General features: G+C 38.7%; 1 protein-coding gene across 1 annotated transcript in view; it reads left to right on the top strand.

Annotated features, from left to right (window-relative positions):
* FSD1L (fibronectin type III and SPRY domain containing 1 like) overlaps window positions 1-16,051 on the top strand; it is a 160,055-nt gene that overhangs the window by 36,060 nt on the left and 107,944 nt on the right. The gene's annotated exons all lie outside the window — the stretch shown is intronic.

Below are 16,051 nucleotides of genomic sequence, written 5' to 3'. Positions count from 1 at the left end.
CACTGCCCCCTGTTGGTGGTTGGAAGCCAGAGGCCGCAAAATCCCTTCATTACCACATCAGTCACAGAACATCTGAGTTAGAAAGGTCCTTGGGGACTTCAGAAGCCAGCTAGTTCAACCTATAACTGAACAAGAATCATCTCCACAACATAATTGAGTTCTGTTATCATATACTCTTAAGATTCTCTTTTTGAGAGGAAGACAACATAGAAGTAATTTTATTGATGTGAAGCAGTATCTCATTAACCCATCCTTTATTCATTCTATCACTGTAATGTAATGCCAAGGAAAGGCAACTTCCCAGGTTCAAAATACCAGCATAGGTGCTCTCTATTTTATTCAGTGACAAACCAAGAACAGAGAAGATCAAAACATGACATCATTCCAAATACAGCATTTACTAATCGCGATTAAATAATCTCCAAGTACTACCCCACCCCAGGACCTTCCAATCATTCAATCAATTACAAAGTCTCTGTTCTAAATACTTCTCCACCCCTAGGCTATACCTTAATTAAGTCCACCACAAAGCCCCTCTTCTCAAATGGAGATTAGTTTCCAAACATAAGGTCAAAAGTTCCCCACCCCTGGATCACAATTGAATCTACCCCAGAGTTACATCAAGTTTAAACACAGCACTTAATACCCAAATGGAGGTCTTTTCTTCATCTTGACCCAAGGCAAGTTCTCAGCAATCTTTGTTCCTGGGGAGACAAAGCTTAGCAAGGCCACAAGATACATTGCCATCTCTTCATTAATTCATCCTCTGTCAGCAGAACAGTCCTAGAACCCCTGAACACATTAGCAAAGCCCTCTCCCAGGATTTCTGTAAACATACAACAAGAAAATCCTTCTTCAGGGCTTCTGAACCAACAGAAAGGCTTCCAGACCCCTGCAACAACAGCACTGTCCTTCACCAGTGGACAGTATTCACTCTGTCTGCAGGACAGTCTCCAGACCCCTGCAACAACAGCACTGTCCCTCACCAGTGGACAGTATTCACTCTCTGTCTGCAGGACAGTCTCAGGGCTTCTTAACCAAATGCCAGGTTCCAGGACTTCTTCAACAGGACAGTCTTTCACCAGTGGACAAATCTGGCAAAATAACATCAAAACAGACAGACAAAGTACCAGCAAAACAGCCATGTCTCCTCAGTCCTTGGCAGCTCAGGGGGCAGGTCTCAAAAGTCCAGGGCAATTCAAAGCGGCCACCAGCAATTCTCTTAGTCTCCCTCTCTCCAGGAGGTGCTGCTTCCAAAAAGATCTTCCGCCTCTCTCTAGTGTCTCTCCAAATCTACATCACCAGCTCCTCCCAGTTCAGGACTTTCTTTTCACATCAACAAGCCCATCCCACAGGTGGGATTAACAAACTCTGGGTTTTAACACAATCAATTTGAAAACCAAGCCAATACAGGGGAATCTTTAATTGCCATTACTATCACAATCACCCTAATGCTTTAGGACTTCTGTTCATATAACAGACTATCTAGTTCTCTTTCCAATGACTCAAACCTTTTTTACTTGGCTCTTGAAGTAAATCAACCTGACAAAGCTTAGAAAAATCAGAAACTTCAAGACTATCCATAGGAAAAAATTCTAATTAGGTGATTTGTCTTTGTCCCAAGCTTCAGCCCAATCAAAGCTCTGATCTACCCTCACTCCCATGGCCCAGAGTCCTCCTGTTGCCCATGGCTGACCAGAGTTTCCCTCTGTGGTGCCATACTTAGGTCTGCCTACATTATACCTCCAGAATTTTAGAATTATGTTAAGAAATGTTCAAACATTTTGACTCATAGATCCTACTTAGGTGTAAAAGCCAAAGAACATAATGATCTACCATGGTTTCAGAGGATGAATGATGAAGAATGATGCTCATCTGCCAGAGAGGCAGTGGACTAATATGAAGAATGAGAGAAATGTTTTTCAGATATGGACAATAGGGAATTTGTTTTGATTGACTATGCATAATTGCTACAAGAGTTTGTTTTTTTAATTTTCATTTTTCTGTGTGTGTGTGTGTGTGTGTGTAGGGGTGCTGGGAGAAGTGTGAGGAAGAAAAATAAATGCTTCATAAAGAAAAAAATTAGGCAGCTAGGTGGCGAAGTGAGTAGAGCTCTGGCCCTGGAGTCAGGAGGACCTGAGTTCGGATCTGGCCTCAGACAGCACACACACAAACTCACAAAACCTAGCCGTGTGACCTTGGGCAAGTTACTTAACCCCAATTGCCCTCCAAAAAGCAAAAAAAAAAAAATAGCAAGTCAGAATTTGAGGGAATATCTGAATGGATATTATAGTCCCCTGGCATAAGGGCAGGAGTTGAGGAGGAGAAGAAGATGGTGCCCTAGGTAATGATCTCCTTAAAAAATATGACTTGGGTGCTGGAGGTCTTAGCTCAAGGGTGGCCTGACCAGCCGCTGACTGGAGGGACTTCAGATCATCAGCGCTGTGACAGTTTCCAGAATTATCAACCCATAGATACTAAGGACAAAGTGAGAGGTCAGTGCAGTGTGGACTTTGGGATCCAGTAGTTTGGGAGTGCATTGGCCTTTGCCCCTGGGGTGAGAAGCGGCTAAGGCACAGCAGCCATGCAGCTGCCATCAAGTGGCAGCTTCAGCTCCTGGCATGCAGAGTGTAGGGGGACCAAGCAACCAGTCTGAGGGGTAATCACTCTTGCTTTAACCTGCTTGCATCTGGATTGCGGTCTATGGTGGAGGTCCTGGGGTGTGTGACCAGCTTGCCAGAGCGTGTGGAGGCTTCAGAGAAGGCACCCAACTAATACCTTTGGTAGCTGAGAAAACTCCAGCATTTGGGATGAAGCTCCCCTGTCTGGTGGCAGAGTCCTACTGTGGCAAAAAATTCAAAAGTCAAGTAATTAAGTGGCAACATGAGCAGGCAAAGGAAACAAACCAAGCAGAGCAATCCAACTTTACACTCCTATTTTGGGGACAAAAAGTATCAAAGCATGGAACAGGAGGAAGGGATGATACTTAAAAGGTGAAATTAAGAGGTAAGAGAGGAATATAATGAGAGGAGATGGGGAGAGACAGAATGGGGTAAACTATCTCATATAGAAGAGGTAAGGGAAAATGGTTACAATGGAGGGGAAGAACAGGAAGGCAAAAGGGAATGGGTCAACCTTATTCTCAATGAATGTGGCTTAGGGAAGGAATGACATATACACTAAATAGGGTATCTCACCCTACAGGACAGTAGGGGGGAAGGGGATGGGGGGGGATGATGGAAGGGAGTGCAGGTTGAGGGGGAGGGAAGTTGGAAGCACCCACTTTTGAGAAGGGACAGGATCAAAGTGGAGAATAGAACAAGTGGGAGGTGGGATAGGAGGGAGGGACATATAGTCAGTCTTTCACAATATATCTACTATGGAAATGTTTTACATAGCTACACTTGTACAACCTATACTGAATTGCTTATGTTCCCAGTAAGGGTGGGTGACAAGGGAGGAAGGGAATGAATCTGGAATTCAAAGTTTTAAAATCAAATGTTTATATATATATATATACATATATATACACACATACACACATATATACTATTATCAATATTATTTTACATGTAATTGGGAAATAAGATATACAGGCACTGGGGCATAGAGATCCACCATGCCCTACTGGAAAATTGGAGGGAGTATGGGAGAAGATATGAGAGAGAGCAGATTGGAAGAAGGGATATTCAGTGGGATTGCTCTTTTGGGGTGGTGGGTAGGGGAAAATGGGGAGAAAATTTGTAACTCAAAATCTTGCATAAATGAATGATGCAAACTAGAAGTTAATAAAGCATTTGATAAAAAAAATGACTTGGGGTGAGTTATACTTCAATTATCATAATTTTAAGTGGATGAAAAACTTTAATTGTATTGAATTCAGAAAAGGAAAGGTTATTGTTTGAAGGAGGCAAAGGGAGAGTCTGGAATTTACAATGAGGAACAAAGAATATTCTAACTCCCCCTCCAAAACTAATGTAACTTATCCATCTTAAAATATATTACTACTAAGATACTTAACTAATATTCCAGCCTTCTTGGAACATAAAACAGATTTTATAAGACCATTAATTGACCATGTCTCATTTCAGCTCTGTTGGCATTGTTCAATCAAACATCCAAGCTTGATCTTTTTGGTGGCTTCTCTATCCAATACTGACTCTTCCCTTGTCACCTTGACAAGGACTAGCCTGTCCCTGTCTCTGTTTCTGTGATAGAGGCTTCTTGATGCTATCACTGCCAACCCTTCTACTAGATATTGCTGGGATATTTCAAGCTCTCCCAAAGTCTTCTACTAAAAGAAAATATAAGGGAATCTCCCTTAAATATTGCATGAAGAAAAAGAATTAAATTAACTTGTGAGGGATATAAGATAAACCCCCTTTTTACATGAGAACAATTTTTGTTAAAAAAGGACAGCAAAATAATTTTTGCTTATTAAAAAATGTTGAAATTCAAATGTGAAGAAACAGTCCAAATAAAATAGGACAAAGACAGACTATAAAAAATAGAAATAGAAATAGAAAACTGAGAAACCCTGTTTAAGCGCTGAGACTGTAGGGCATTATGGTCTCTCGGGTCATTTACATGTAAATGGTTCTAGAGAGTTTGAAAAGTTAATACTTACAAAGTAATAAACCAAATAACTGTTTTGAGGCTATGGGATGATTAAACAAAGACCTGATTTCATAACTATTATAAAGGTGAATTGGAAAGATGAGCTATTTAGCACCAGGAGGCTCTGATTTGAGTCATTTAGAATGAAGGAGAGGAGATGAGAGGAACAGTTAAAAGACAACAGGAGTTGAGTGAGAAGACAGTAAGGGGAAGTCAGGAATTTAAAAAATAGTTTCTCATTGAACACTGTAATCATGTTTTGATTGATTATATATATTATATTGCTTTTTTTTGGAGGGGAAAGGTAGGGCAATTGGTTAAGTGACTTGCCCAAGATTACAAGGCTAGTTTTGCATTGTGTGGGAGGCTGAATTTGAACTCAGCTCCTCCTGACTCTAGGGCCAGTACTCTATTCACTGTGCCATGTAGCCGCCCCTATAATCATGGAGAAGAGTGGGCCAATACTTACAGAACCTAGCACATGAATAAGGACAACCCTTGTGCTTAGGACAACTTGCCAGCCAAAACCCACCTCTTCTACTAAGTGTGGCACTCTAAGTCATCAGCACTTCCTAGACTGTTAGGGCATGAGTCATACCATTGCCAGAATCCAGCCCCTAAAGTTCCATCTTGGCTGTCCAGAACAGAGAGACCTTGCCCATGCTGGGAGTGGAGAGGGAAAGAACAGAAACATTAGCTTGTCTCTTTTTAAAATCTTTTTTTCTGTTACTTTTGTTTATGATAACCTTGAAATGAATAGTCTTACAAAACAGAAATATTTTCAATGTCAGCGAAGATTGGCCTTGGAATGCATCTTTGCATTTATACTGAACTAACAGAATATGGACATGCCAGCACCAGAAATTAAATAGTTCATGTCAGAATTTCAAAGTCTCAACTCAAGGATCTACCTGTGCTTTCTTTCTGTTTCACTAGGAATTCTAATTTGAATGGCTGCATTGAGTCTAATCTTAGCTGTTCAATTTTATTGTTTGTCAGATTCCCTTTATCCCAGGTATATGGACGAAGGGGAGAAGTTATAAAGTATTCTCTTTAAAGGTGGTGACAGATAATGTTGGGAGAGAAAAGAGAGAAATTCTCCAACCTTCCTTTTCATTTGTGGCAAGCCATATTTGGGTGCCCCAGGACTTCAAAGATCTGTGATTTCATACCTGTACTGACTCAGATCCAGACTTCCCCAAAATTTAGGGGAAGTGATTTTGTTCAGGGTCATGCAGGAAGAAAGTATCTGAAGCAGGACTTGAATCCAGGTCCTCCAGGCTCTAAGCCCAGTACTCTATACCACATTTTTGGACTGTTCAAAGCTGCTTTACAGATAACCTAGACCAACTCTGTCATCTTATAGAGAAGGAAACTGGTCCACAGAAATAAAATGGTTTCTCAAGGTCACCAACAAAATAGTGGCAAAACAGAAATTAGAACCTGAGGCTCATGAGTTACACCCAGTGCTCTTGCCTCTGTACCTCTGTTGATTCATTAAATTGTGAGGTATTTGGATGGAGAATGTCTTTCAATACACTCATAGGCAGTTTACTTCCATTGCCACATGTTTGTTCAGTAATTGTCGTTGACTGGCTAATTGTCTCATCAAAAGATATGTTTTGAGCAATGTATTGTCTGTAACTAATAATAGCTTCTTTTTTTAAAAATTCAATTTTGTTTTTTCAGTTCCAAATTCCATCTGCCCCCCTCACCCCTTCCCTGACCCATTGAGAAGACAAGAAAAACAAAACCCATTACAAATATGTATAGACATGAAAAACAAATTTCTGCATTAGCTATGTTCCAAAAAAAAAAAAGAGCTAGAAAGAAAAAAAAACTTTAATCTACACTCTTGTGAGTTCATCAGTTTTCTATTTGAAGGCAGACTGCATTTTTCACCACGAGTACTTTGGAATTGTGGTGGATCATTGTGTTGATCAGAATTACTAAGTCTTTTATAGTTGATTACATTGACACCATTAGTGATATTGTGTAAATTGTTCTCCTGGTCCTACTCACTTCACTTTGCATGGGTTCATACAAGTCTTTCTAGGACCAATAATATTTTCAATCATTCCACACAACCCACTGTTTGAGATGGTGAAATTGGAATATTCCTGTCTCCTGAATGCTATTTCTGAGCTTACCCTTTACTACCATGACTCAATAACCTCTCCTTTGATGTTCATTCAATCCATATCTACAATCAAAATTCTTTTTATCTGTTATCTACCAATCTCTAGGAGAGGGGTGGGGAAACTGTGGTCTTCTAGGTCTTTGGGTGTGGTCTTTTGACTGAGTCTAACTTTTACAGAACAAATCTTATTGTGGGAATTTGTTCTGTGAAGTTTGGATTCAGTCAAAGGGATGTATTTGAGGATCTAGAGGGCCACATGTAGCCTTGAGGCTGCAGGTTCTACACCCTGCTACATTTCCTTTCTTTCCTCAATGAGTTCAGTGCCTGGCTCACAGTCTCTCTCCTCTCCAATTCCTGCCTTCATATTAGGGGAGTTCAACATAAATATTTATAATCCCTCAAACACTCTCAAGTCACAATTCCCTATTTACTCATTTCCCATGACCTCTTTCTCCACTCTTCCTCAGCTGCACACAGAGATGGTCACACACTTGTGATATATACCCTGCCCTCAGTTAGATTATATTTTACTGAGGGGAAATAAAACATATCCCAGGATAAGTATATTGCTAGTTTTATGGAAAACTCCTCTTCAGCTCTTAATTGTCAATAAAGCAGATTAACATGAATGACTAATTTGACAGTTACCTGAATTCTTTTCCCTTTTCTTAAGTGTTGGGTTCTGTTTATAATTGTTTATAATATAATATATATTGCTTATTTTTCTTGTGGGTATAAAGCATAAGTATTAAGGTTTTGTTGTTTACTTCCCCTTCCCCCCAATAGTTTGAAATCACAAAGACATTCTTGGTTAGGGTGCTTAGAGGCATAAAAGAAAATATCTTGAAGTCAGCATATATTTCTAACTATATATCAAAAAAAGCTACATTTTTATTAAGAAGTAACAGAAAGCTGCAAAATCTCCATGAAATCAAGGCTAGAACAAAATGTCTTTTGCATTATTTCTGAGAAAAGAAACATAACTACTGCTTTTGGTATCAGGGAACTAGCTTATTAAAGTAGATTGTGAGGCATTTAAAATACAAAAATCTAATATTTCATTTCTCCTAAAATAACCAAACTGATAAAATAACTACTTTTACAGACAGATATGAGTAGAATAAGAAAGTCTATGAGTCACAGAGCTATCTCCTCCAATAATCCCTTCTTTAAAAAAAATCTAATACCCTTTTTTGGTGACAATTGTTTTATAAAGAAAGTCAATAGGGAACACAGAATTCAATTTATAAAAATTTAGAATGCTAGTATCTTTTGATAAATAGAGAGCTATGTTCCAGTTAACTTAGTCATATTGCAAAATTCTGTATATGCAGGGTTGCTTTTATGTATACCAAAACATTCGAAATGTTCTGTTCTTGGTAATCTTGACTGTAAGTTTGGAATTAATTTCTTAAGTTGTGTAATTGAGTTGGTGACCACACAGTAGCATTTGGGGACATATCCATTTGTAGATGCTCATGTCCTGGCTTGTTATGTTCCCTTCAGCTAAATGGGCACACAAAATGTTCCTTGGCCACCTTACTTTTTAGATATCACAACTCATTTCAGTTCAGTAAATGTGTTTTATTTTTTAAGCTCCTACCATGCGCCAGGCACTCACAATAAAACAATTTTTAAAAATCACCCCGTACCTGCAGTCTAAGAGCATATTTTCCACTCAACATGTTCATTCTAATGAACATAGACTACCATTAAGATGATCACAGGTTGCAAAATGGCCAGTGCAAAGGATTAATAATAACAATAACTGACATTTATATAGTGCTTTATAATTTGCAAATGTTCTTTACAGAATTATCTCATGTGGTACAATAGTTAGAGAACTGACCTCAAAGTCAAGAAGATCTGGGTTCAAGTTCTATCTTAAACACTTTCTACTAAGGTGACCTGGACAAATCATTTAACCTCCCAGTACTCTCAGGCAACTCTCTAAGACAAAGTTGCAGCACAAGTGCTGGCTGTTGATTTGAATCCATAGAAAGTATCTCTTCACCAGGGGTTCCCTACATTAAGGAAATCATAGGTATGATTTAAAAAGAAACAAATCCTCACAATCACCCTGTGACTTAGGTGCTGCAAGTCATATCAGCCACATTCTACAAATGAGGAAACTATGGCTTAACTAGGAAATGACTTGCCCATAGTCAGAAAATTAATTTTTTTTTAATCAAACCCCTTAACTCCTTGGAGTTATGTGCCTCGAAGTGGGATCTTTGGATCAAAGGGTGTGGACATTTTAAGTCATTTTCTTCACATAATTCTAAATTGCTTTCCAGAAGAGCTGGTCTAATTCACAGTTTCAATACAATAACAGTGTATTTATTAGTGTGCCTATCTTTCCACAACTCTTCCAACATTGACTATTCCCATCTTTTGTCATCTTCGACAATTTGCTGTGTGTGAAGTAATATAATTAGCAAATTAGCAAAGATATTGTTCTGATTTTCAAAGATTGGAATCTGCAAGTTTTAGGTCAGTGAGCTTTTGGTTGTGAAACTGTGAAGAGTTCTTTTTCATTAAAAAGTTCACTTGATAGTACTAGGAAAGCCCCTACTGGGAAATTATAAATGCTTTAAGTGTGAGTTCTTAGTTCTTTGATTCCTCTATAGTACTCATAATATTAGGACTATAATAAGAGACCTGGTTACTATTTTTTTATAGCATTGATTTTCTTTTAAATTATACCTAATTCTGATTAGGAAAAGTCATTATTGGTAGAAATATTTAGGAAAGGATTGAATGAATAGTTAGAAGGGTATTTGGTTCTGGCAGAATTATCTGGGGTAGTAAGTCTTACCTATGAACTTAGGGTATTGAACACAGGAATAATCAGCAAACAAAAGAAATTTAGGAGTTATTTTACTTCCTCTTACCATCTGTTTCTCTGAAGGTGGATAGCATCTTATTTTATAAGTCCAAGTCTTTCCATATTTATTCTAAATCCAAAAGCTCATCATTTCCTACACCACAACAATATTCCAACCCAATAACATTCTATCTGGAAGATTGTCTATGAGAGGTTTCCCCCCAATTTTCTTCATTCTCTCTATTCTTGGCTACATAGGTTTTATTTATACAGGAAAATTTTAATTTAAAATAATCAAAATTGTCCATTTTATACTTCAACACTGCTCTCACTTTATAATATGATTTAAGATCTGATACTACTGAATCTAGTTCCTCACATCTTCCCCCCCCACCAGTTTCTTTGAAGTTCCTGACCTTCTTCTCTTCCAAATGAACCCTGTTCTTTTTTCTGACTCAGATAATTTTTAATAATTTAATTGGGATGGCATTACATAAATAAATTAGTTAGGTAAAATTGTCATTTAAAAAATTATATTAGTTTTACCTACTCATACACAATAAATATTACTTCAACTATTTTGATCTAACGTTGCATAAAAGATACTTTGTGTTTATATTCATATAGTTCCTGAGTCTGTTTTGGCAGATATACTCTTTAGGGTGTATTTTAGTTGAACTTTCTGGAAGATTGGGGGGAGAGGTTGCTGTGGGCTGTAATATTCTGAAACAGATGAACCAGTAGAAGATGACTCAGCCATAGCTGGCTATATGGGGAGAGTCTTGGCAAGGTCCAGAGTTTTCCACTTGTAGGATTTTGAGCTCCATCTAATGGCCAAACAAAAATGGTTGTGGTCCAACAATCCTTAGGTTTTCTAGCCAGCCCTTTGTGGTGCATCAGGGTCACTTAAATGAAGAGCTGGAAAGGCCATCTAGTACAATCCATTTCTTTTACAGATGAGAAAACGGATGCAAAGAGAAATAAATTAACTTGGAATATCACAGAGATGATAAATGGAGAATTCAAACCTTAGTTCTCTGATTCCAAACCCAATGTTCTTGCCACTGCAACTATATGCAGTTGGAATCAAACCCTATTAGTATTGAAAGGGACATTAGAAACCATCTAGTTAGCTCCATTATTTGACAAAGGAGACAGAAAACAGAGGCCCAGGGAGGAAAAGTGACTTGAGGTGGATATGCCCCACACAACAGATTTATCGGCCTTTTGTACTTGAGGATAGTCTTAGAGTTGTTATTGGTCCTCTGTTCTCAGAGGACCAATGATATCACAAGGGCTGTGTCCTGACTTGCCTGTGAATTGAATTTAAGTGAGGCCTAAGTCCTCAGCCTCACTCTTTCCTCCAGATTCACTGAAGTCCAGTGGCAAGGTAAAAGTCAAGATGTCTGAGAATTGCCCCAGGGTACAGTGAATGGTCTTGGCCTTTTTAAGTTAAGGCCTTTCTCAGACCTCATGCCCATTTTCACTCACACACACACACACACACACACACACACATCTAGTAAGTGTCTGAGACCAGATTTGAACGCTGAGAGATGAATCTTCCTGACTCTAGGCCTGGCACTCTGTCCACTGTACCACCTTCACTTTTGTGGCCCTATTTTCTTTATCTGTAGAACAAGGCAATTAGATTAGAGGGCCTTTTAGTTCCCTCCCAGATGAGTCTACAGTTTAAAACAGGATGAGAGACAGAGACACGGAGCAAGAAAGAGACAGAGAAAGAGACAGACAGAGACAGAGATGGGGAGAGACAGAGATGGGAAGAGAGAGAGAGAGAGACAGAGAGACAGAGAGAGAGAGAGAGAGAGAGAGAGAGAGAGAGAGAGAGAGAGAGAGAGAGAGAGAGAGAGAGAGAGAGAGAGAGAGAGAGAGAGAGAGAGAGAGAGAGAGAGAGAGAGAGAGAGAGAGAGAGAGAGAGAGAGAGAGAGAGGTTTAATACAAAAGAAAGAAGGTCATAGTATCATAGATCTAGGGCTGAAACAGGTCTTAGAGGTCATTTAGTCCAAACTCCTCACTTTACAGATGAAGAAAATGAGAATTTCAAGCATTCAGAGCTCATCATAGGATCACAGATTTAGTGCTGGGATAGTCTTGGAATTAAATTCTCCCTGGAGACAAAGGGTAAAATTGACGAGAATAAAAGCTGCTAAGCTGTTTGTTCTATTTTCATCCTATAAGGTCTTTCAGCAACTCTATGACCTTACCACAAAATCACTGCTTACAAAGAAAAGATGAATTCTGCATGTTTCCTCACCTGTTTGTATTATGTGAAACTAAAGTATGTATTGTAGGCATGAAAAAAAATCTCAGCAAGTAAATACCGACCGATAGATATTGTCTATGTTGTTCTTCTATTTATTCATATATAGATAGGACTTGCCTAGAGCTGTCATATAGAGAATGTTAAAAAAAAAAAAAAGCACCTTAGAGATTAATCCCAAACTGAAACTCACTTTCTATATCTACTGTTACATAATTATGTGGCAAAATTGGTCATTGAATCTAGGTCCTCTGACTCCAAGCTCTCTTTTTCTTGGTGCCTAAATCAATTCTTGGTGATGTGAAGCAGCTGGAGAAGTGCCATTCATTCTCCATTAGAGCACCAGAGGATCATTTAGATCATTTAGTCAGCAAGTTCCAATATGTGTGCCAGAGCTTAGGCAACAGGTGTCTTCCTGAGACACCACTTGAGTTAGCGCTTGATTTCTAATGCTTAGGGGATAATATTTTCTCCAGTTTTACCTGATCTCCCCCAGACTTCTATGCCTTTGATCAGGTGACTTGGGAAAGACAGAGTATGAGGTGAGGATCTATCTAACCAGTTGGTTAAGTATTACACCTTCTGATTTCTCTTTTAACCACCAGGTGTCACTGGCAAGGAAGCCAAGCTCAGTTGTCAATCACCCTTAAACCTAGGTTCCTGCCTGCACATGCCCCAGAAAGCCCCTTCCCTCCAGTCTTCTCATGGACAGACCCTAGCAACCCACACCCCATCTAGGGTGTGAATTTCCTTTCAAACTCAGTGTACTGCCTCCTATGGGAAAGGAAAATGACCAGCTACCTCAACTTGCTCATATGACTCCATGGTGACTGGCTTACACTTTCTGATTGTCTTTTCCTTCACTCTCATCTCTCTTAAATATGTTAGCTCTGAATCCATAGCCAGTTTACACTGACAAACTATAAATTGAGTTTACAAAACCTCAATGATTTAGATCTCCTAATCCTGATTTGTTCTGCTTCCTTCTAGTCTCCCTGTGTGAAATCAAATCATTAGTGCTAACACACATTTGATAGCTAGCTATTTTTAACACAGTTTTAAATGCAAAGCAAAGGAAGAATGGGTCAGCTACTCTTTCCCCACCAAAGTCTTAGGACATAGCCTGAAAGCATCCTATATGATTCATTCTATTGCTCCCTCAAAGTCAGTGAGAACTGGGAAGATACACTAGATGACATTAGCTATATTATGTCTACTGGTCAGTTCTTTAGTCTTCATTAGACATAAAACATTTATTGCAAGAATGTTAGTGTGGATATGTTGGTCTTTGGAGAAAGATTCACATGAAGAATAACAACAATTAAATTAACATTCATATACGAGCTAAAACTGATTAGCACCCTTTGTTATCTTTTCCATACACTACCATCATCACTGCAGAAACAAGGCAACACAAGATTGAAGGCTCTGTTACATGGGTTGCTCTCCTCTCATTTCAGTAACTGGAGAAAATAAAATTTTTGCCCTAAGATATGGTAAGAGAGACTAGAGAAGAAAGAGAAGAGAAAGGACCTGCGAGGAGAGTAGTGACAATTCCAAAGAACAAAAGGACGCTGGAGGGTTTTGTTTTCATCTAATATAGGTATATGGCACAAAAAGATGAGACATCCTCCCTTTACCTGAGAAACTTTTGGATTGGGCTGGTTTAATGTGGGATGCCATGGGTACATTTTTAAGGGTTCTTGGGTTGGGAGTACCAATGAAAAGATTCTTGACACTGTTCTAGAGTCTCTGGGAAGGAGTAGAATACTGGGTAAGATGTTCAGAAAAGAAGACAGTAAAATAGGAAAGGGGATCTATACAAACAAAAAATATTTATAACAACTCTTTTTGTGGTGTCAAATAAAAAACAACACAAGAAAAAAAGGGATGCCCATCAATTGAGGAATGGCTGAATAAATTGTGGTATATGAATGTGATAGAATACTCCTGTACTGGAGGAAATGAGGAAGTAGACTATTTCAAAGAGACTTGGAAAGAAATATAAACTGAGATGGTTTGTGGGGTATAAAAGGATCTATTGTCAAGGTACATGAAAGACGGGAGAATACTAAGAGATGGAAAAAGCTTATTATTAGCCCCCAAAAGGCAACATACAGAATATCAGTAACTACCATCTGTTATACCTACGTTCCCATCTGCATGAACTTTCTATGCAAATAATCTATACACATCAAAGGTTTCCTTGATGAGGATATTTGAAGGGAACAGTAAAGCTTTTGTGAGCAGTGTTCTAGAGAAGACTACATCTTTACAATGGCACAATGACTGAAAGGTGTAGAGAATACAAGAAAGCACTGTGCTTATTCGGATTACCAAAAAAGCATCTAATTTAATAGAGTGAAATTCTCTCTTAAAGGTGCTTCTCTACAGAGTTTCTCTAATGCATATATCAAAATCACAAATAGGGGTAGAGGGAGTGTTGGTCAGGGACACTATGCACTGCAGATCATGGACCTTTGTCATAAAGAAATCCCTCCCATGGAACTTGGTAATAAGTATTCACTTTAGCCTCTTCCTGGGGCAAATGCTTTTTGAGGTGATGATGCAACATCTGATTGGTCCATTTGAGTCCCCTTAAGCAAAGAATCGTGTCTAAAATGACTTGACAATGTCAAGAAGATGGACTTTGAACTATAAAACTACTGAAATAATGCTACCCTTTGTCTTTTTAGGCCCTTTCTGCTGGAACTCTGACAATGCTTTCTCCTTTATTCTGCAAATAGACAAACTACTGAGCCTGGATTTGAACAGTAGGGGAAGAGTAGGCTGGAATGCCTTTAAATTACAGAGTTGTTTATCTCCTAAGCTTCTATTGGTTCAACTATCATCTCTCTGCATCTGACTCCCAGATCTATACATCTAGCAATATTTTCTCTTTGAAGCTCTAGTCCCTTATCACCAATTACTTATTAGACTATTCCATATGGGTATCCTATGGGCATATTAAGCTCAATATGTCCAAAACAAAACTCATTGTCTTTTCCCAAAAATTCCTCCCTTTTTCTTTTATTCCCCCATAGGTTACTCAGTTTTTTAATTTAGTATCTTATTTTTCCCTAATTACATGTAAAAACAATTTTCAATCTTTGTTTTTAAAGCTGAGTTCCAAATTCTCTTCCTCCATCCCCCCCTCTCATTCAGAAGGCAAGCAATTTTATATGTTATACGTGTGTAGTCATGCAAAACATACTTCCATATAAGTCATGATGTAAAAGAAAACATAGACCCAAATTTAAAAACCCAAGAAATATAAAATTTTAAAAAAGTATGCTTCTATCTGTATTCAGACTTCGTCAGTTCTTTCTCAGGGGATGGTTATAACATTTTTCATCATAAGTCCTTCAGAATTGTCTTGGATCATTGTGTTGCTAAGAACAGCCAAGTCATTCATAGTTATTGGTCTCACTTCCTCAAGCCTCAGTCCCCTCCAGTCCCTTCTCCACATAGTTGTCAAATCATTAAAGCACAGGTCTGACCTTGTCATTTCTCTGTTCAGGAAGTTCCAGAGGCTCCCAGTTGCCTCAAGAATTAAATTCAAATTTCTCCCTCTGTCTTCACAATACAACGCTCCAAGTTAAGTGCACATTCCTTTTCTTCATATGCTCTACAGATCAGTCAAACTGGCCTACCTTTTTTTCCTCACACATGATCTGTCTTATCTCTGTGCCTTTCTACAGGCTCTCCCCCATGCTCGGAACACACTTCCTCCTCCTCCTCCTCTCTTAGATTCCTTCACTATCTTCAATGTTGAATTCAAACATCACCTCCTCTATTAAGGCTTTCCTGATTCCCCAGGTACTAGTGTCTCTCCACATGTACCCCTAAATTTCTTAAAGTTCCAGGATCAAGTACCACCTCCTTCCCAAAGTATATATCCTCCATTTGCTATGCCCTGCTCCTTACAAATTACTTTTATTTGTATATGTGTGTTTTAGACATACCTATGTTATTATTGGCACAGGAAGTTTCAAATGAGAACACAGATCAGATCATTGATTAGAATACTGATTCAGATAATTATCCATTCTGAAACATACAGACTTAGAGTTGCCTAGAGTTGTGGGAAGTCAATTGACTTGCCTAGTGTCACACATCTAGCATCCATCCATCCATCCATCCATCCATCCATCCATCCATCCATCCATCCATCCATCCATCCATC

This window comes from Petaurus breviceps, unplaced genomic scaffold (genome assembly GCF_028583685.1).
Source record: "Petaurus breviceps papuanus isolate PSGF00001 unplaced genomic scaffold, PetGlider_PUasm1.0 187, whole genome shotgun sequence".
Lineage (NCBI taxonomy): Eukaryota > Metazoa > Chordata > Mammalia > Diprotodontia > Petauridae > Petaurus > Petaurus breviceps.
Note: the sequence above shows the minus strand (reverse complement) of the source record. Positions and strands in the feature narration are given on the sequence as shown.